The following is a 5,944-nucleotide window of genomic DNA, read 5'->3' as shown; positions in this document are numbered from 1 at the left end:
ACTGGTGACTGAACTAAGATTTGTTAAAGGCAATGGTATTGCTGTTGTGATTAGTTGTGTAGTTTTGGGTACCGGTAGTTGGGAGTACAGCAAACACCTTATTTCTTTGGTTCCTCAATATACATTTACCATATTACAATGCAGGCTATGTGTTACAGCACTACTTTTGGTGTCCCCCTCAGGAATTGCTCTTGAGAAAATTTCATGTAATTGTCCCCTCCAAAGTTGATATGAGATTTTCGCCCCTGACCGGAACGTGCGTAAAACACAAATACGCCGTTGGTCTACTCGCACCAATGAAAACGCGAGACAGAGATCATTACTAACTTGGTCAAGCCAATATCTCCTTAAATTTTAAATCGGCTGGCTCTATGTCCACGCTCGAGAAATTAATTACGACCAAGTCTACTCGCTCCTGAACGCGATAGACAGAAATAACACTACATTGGGCCCAACTAGTATTTTTCTCAGAATGCCTGCATCGGGTGGTACATACGCCCTAGCTCATAGCATTCAGTAAATCCCCTACACACTGATTTGTGTCAGATATACAACACGAGTCAATCTTGCTCCACTAGTATCTGAGTGAAAAAGAAAAACCACACACACGCCACTCAACAATAATCCTGATTGGTGTAAAACTTGCTACACAATTCCTATGGACTGAATTCAACAGTGAGGCCAAGTTTTATCTTAGATTCCTCGCACAGGGGCATCAATATGTCGTGACGTTGTCATTAATGTGATGACATGCTATTTATTGAATAATTAACTGTTTATTATTACGTGATTAAATTAATCATGTAACAATTAACTCAGTAACATGAAGCACCACGGGAAAAGTTTGTTTAATGCGTTAACATTTCCCGAATTAACTCAAAACATAGATTTCATAGCAGTCACCAATTAATTCATTTCCTCAGTCTCATTCTGAATGTCGCATAATTAGTAAATCTGCACAAACCCGGGTCTCACTAATTATTCCGTACCACACAAATTGAGTTGATTATTTATTTACTAACCAGTTAAATGATAACATAAGATAAATATACACAAACAGTCCAGGTTATTGGTTAAAACTTCATACAATGGCAACAGGTCCCTAGTGGACCAACACAAGATGGAGATTTACAGAGAGATTGAGAGAGAGAGCGCAAGAGAGAAATTCAACACTTGGATACATTTGTAAATTATGCTTAGTTTCAGCACTAACACCTTGCCCTGAACTGCCCCAGTTATGGGTAAAAAGTGTAATGCATGTATTTACGGTCTCTGTTAGGTATCTCTTTGTGGGTCTACTTCCGCTTAGTGGGAAAGGTTTGGCCAACGCATTGGTCATTCGTCTTCAGGTGTAAGTCTCTGATTTTCCAAACGATGTCACAATGTCCTTTCATTTAGTTGTCAGTTTCCTTGCACTTGTTCTGTGAGAGTGGGCTTATGAGGAGGCTAATCAGCCGTGTCGATGCTCCCGGCGTGGGTAAGAGGGCCGTGTAGACAACCGGTGACTTGAAAAGAATAGCCGGATGGTCCTGCTTAAATTCAACTTCCTAGATACAGAACTTAGAATAGCTACTCCACCATAAACTTGATTGTTCAGAGATTTACTTTGTCTTCAACCTCGTGTTGCGTTTCAGGGTCACGACTAGTTGTAGACCTCGGCTGCAGCGCATGGTCAACTTAGTCTGATATGTCAATTCTTAACTCATGTTTTATACCGTAGAGTAAAGAGGCGTTTCCATCTTTATGACACACTCTCTGGGTTCCCTAGGTGTAGCTAGTTACAAGGCAAGGTATTAGGATTTACTATGATCTCGTTTAGACAACTAAAATCAGTCTTATCACCAAAACATTCTCTTTCATCTGCATATTTTCTACACAAAGTATGTAAACATCACATATACATTATGAAAACTCTTCAAGTTAATGTTTTCGTTATAACATCCTCAACTAACTTTTAAGAACATCATAAAATAGACATTCATTTTCATATTCCAGCCATCATTGTTTCCACCATTTGGCTGATCAAATATACATGTCCCAAAGTCCATTTATTTGATGTTGTGTAGTTTTGAGCTGTAAACTCTTCCTAAGGCACACAGACATTCCAGTCTCTCACATTAGAGAACAGAATGGAGTTGGGCTGTTGCCTTATAATTTACGATGGGCGTGAGGTCATAAACCCCCCTCATCAATCCCTCTATACTTCTCCCCCTCTTCGGGAGGGAGAGATATCTCTGTAGAACCGTGATCCACTGTAACCTGATCCTCACAGGCCAGTTATGACAGTCCCCCTCTGGTGGGTTCAACTTGGAAGGATCCTGCATTTTGCAACCCACCATAAGAATGACCATCGGATGTCAACAATTGTATATACACAGTGTACGCCATTTGTTTGTGAGAATGGGATCAAATCAATTTGGTTCATATATAGACACTATTTCATTTAAAACAGTTTGTTTCATTTAAAATTATCCACAAGAGCAGATGTTGCCCAGAACAAATTAATATCAATTAACTTCAACAGTTATTAAAATTAATTAATCAATGACTAGAACAATGAATCTAGCAATAAAAGACAATTTAATAATAACTAGTCAATTCATAGCCTGTTTATCATTAAACAAAACGTGTTTGGTAATATAAAAATAATCCACCAAAACTAATGCTGAAAACTGATCATCACATCATCTTTATCTGATACAGTGCATTCAAAAAGTATTCAAACCACTTGACTTTTTCCACCTTCTGTTACATTACAGCATTATTATAACATTTATTAAATCGTTTTTTTCCTCAAATCTACACACAACATCCCAAAATTACAATGCAAAAAACAGGTTTTTCAAAACTATTTGTAAGCATCGTCTTAGCTGTGTGCTTAGGGTCGTTGTCCTGTTGGAAGGTGGACCAGTGAGGTCCTGAGCACTCTGGAGCAGGTTTTCATCAAGGATCTCTGTACTTTGCTCCGTTCAAATTTCCCCTCGATCCTGACTAGTCTCCCAGTCCCTGCCGTTGAAAAACAAACCCACAGCATGATGCTGCCACCACCATGTTTCACCATGCTCTGACATGCACTGTCAACTGTGGGACCTTATATAGGCAGGTGTGTGCCTGTTTGAATTGAATTTACAAAGTGGACTCCAATCAAGGAAACAGGATGCACCTGAGAACAATTGAGTCTCATAGCAAACGGTATGAATACTTATTATTTGCCCCCTAAAAAACGTTTCAAGTTGTCATTATGGGCTACTGTGTGTAGATTGAGGACTTTTTTAATTTAATCAATTTTATTATAAGGCTGTAACGTAACAAAATGTGGAAAAAGTCCAGGTGTCTGAATACTATCCTTTGGCACTGAGTATACAAACATTAGGAACACCTTCCTAATATTGAGTTGCAATCCCCTTTGTCCTCAGAACAGCCTCAATTCGTCAGGCCACGGACTCCACCTGGTGTGGAAAGAAACCCACAGGGATGCTGGGCCACGATGACTCCAATGCTTCCCACAGTTGTGTCGGGTTGGCTGGGAGTGGATATCTACTCCGAATAGCTCGTTCCATATCCTCCCATAGATGCACAATTGGATTGAGATCTGGTGACTCGGCAGGCCACTGCAGTAAGCTGAATTCACTGTCACGGTTTCCATGGAACCATTCCTGGACAAGCCTTGTGGCATGGGGCATAATCCTGATGAAAAAATCAATTTGCAGCTGGATACATTGCTGGCATAAAGGGATGCACCTGATTGGCAATGATGTTTAGACATCCTGTGGCATTAAAACTTTGCTCCAATTTATCAAGGAGCCCAATGTGTGCCATGAAAACACACCACCAGCTTGCAATGCTGACACACGGCATGGATGCATGTACTTATGGGTTTCTCCATACCCTAGTATCCCATCAGCATGACACAGCAGGAACTGGGATTATCTAGACCAGCGTTTCCCAAAATGTTTATAGTCCCGTACCTCTTCAAACATTCAACCTCCAGCTGCGTACCAGGGTCAGCACACTCAAATATTGTTAGCCTGTCACACAGGCTTGAGTTTGTCAAAACCAGGCTCGTTGGAAGTGACAAAGAGCTCGTATAGGACCAGGGCACAAATAAATCAATTTTGCTCTTTATTTAGCCATTTTACATATAAAACCTTACTTGCTCATTGAAAATTGTGAATAACTCACCACAGGTTAATGAGATTGGTGTGCTTGAAAGGAAGGATGCACATAACTCTGCAATGTTGGGTTGTATTGGAGAGAGTCGGTCTTAAATCCTTTTCCACACAGTCTGTGCCTGTATTTAGTTTTTATGCTAGTGAGGGCCAAGAATCCACTCTCACATAGGTACGTGGTTGCAAAGGGCATCAGTGTCTTAACAGAGCGATTTGCCAAGGCAGGATACTCTGAGCGCAGCCCAATCCAGAAATCTGGCAGCAGCTTCTGATTAAATTCAATTTTCACAGAACCGCTTGTTGCAATTTTGATGAGGCTCTTGTTCAGATATCGGTAAGTTTACTGGAGGCAGGGCATGAAAGAGGTAACGAATCCAGTTTGTCATCCGTTTCAGGAAAGTATCTGCGCAATTACACAAACTCACTCAGGTGCTTCGCTAGATCACATTTGACCTTGTCCGTAAGCTTGAGTTCATTTTCAGACAAACAAAATCATACAATGATGGAAAGACCTGTGTGTTGTCCTTGTTAACAAAGTTAACCATTTTCACTGTAGTGTCCAAAACGTCTTTCAAGCTGTCAAGCATTCCCTTGGCAGCAGGAGCCTCTCGGTGGATGCTGCAGTGTACCCAAGTAACGTTGGGAGCAACTGCTTGCACGCGTGTTACCACTTCACTGTCGCCCTGTCATGGCTTTTGCGCCATCAGTACAGATACCAACATCTTGACCACCAAAGTCCATTTGATGTCACAAAGCTGTCCAGTACTTTAAAAAGATACCCTGTTGTCCCGGTTTCAAGTGGTTTGCAGAAGAGGATGTCTTCCTTAATTGACCCCCCAAAAATGTAACGGACATATACTAGGAGCTGTGCCAGGCCCGCCATGTCTGTTGACTCATCCAGCTGTAATGCATAGAATTCACTGGCTTGTACGCAAAGCAGTAATTGTTTCAAAACATCTGCCATGTCACTGATGCATCATGAAACAGTATAGCTTTTTTGGCTTTTTCCCCCAGCATTGTCGCAGTCATATCCGCAGAAGCAGGAAGAATTCAGTCCTCCACAATAGTATGGTGCTTGCCTGTCCTGGCCACTCAGTAGCTCACAATATAAGATGCTTCTAGCTCTTCTTATTAATGGCATCTGTTGGTTTATACATGTCTTACTACTGGAAAGTCGTCTCAACTCTCGCTCAAAAAACTCCTGTGGCTTATTTTTCAAATTGGCATGTTTTGTTTCTAAATGTCTGCATTCACAAAAGTGAAGGTTTCATCGAGTTGTGAGATAACACACTGTGGCTGAGGAAAGGCACTATTCCCAATATAAGTGAACCCCAAATCAATGTAGGTCTCATCATATTTGCACCTCTTCGATGGTCCAACATCCCCGTCTGTTTGGTGCTTTCCCGAGTAAGCAGGCAGTAGCTCTGACAGTTGTGATTCTGATGCAGCCGCAGTGTCCATGCTAGCTGGGCAAACAACAAATGTAGAATTACTGATGCTAGCATTGGATGTGCTCGTGGAAGCAGAACAACTTGTGTCATCGACAGGTGCAGTACTAGTAGAGCTGGGATGTGTCTACGGACGTGGGCTAAAAAAAAACACAGCAAAACTGACAAGATGTACACTGATCAGTAAAAAGAGGCTAACATTCTATGATGCTCCCTTTCCTCTGCCTTGTTCTCACAGTGAGAAACAATAGGATTACAATAGTGTTCTACACTTTCTTCATTTGATCCAACTCAATGTTGCCAATTATTTTATGAGATGAGAATTAA

Source organism: Salmo trutta, chromosome 39, assembly GCF_901001165.1.
Source record: "Salmo trutta chromosome 39, fSalTru1.1, whole genome shotgun sequence".
Classification (NCBI taxonomy): domain Eukaryota; kingdom Metazoa; phylum Chordata; class Actinopteri; order Salmoniformes; family Salmonidae; genus Salmo; species Salmo trutta.
The sequence above is the reverse complement of the archived record's forward strand: the minus strand, read 5'-3'. Positions refer to the sequence as shown.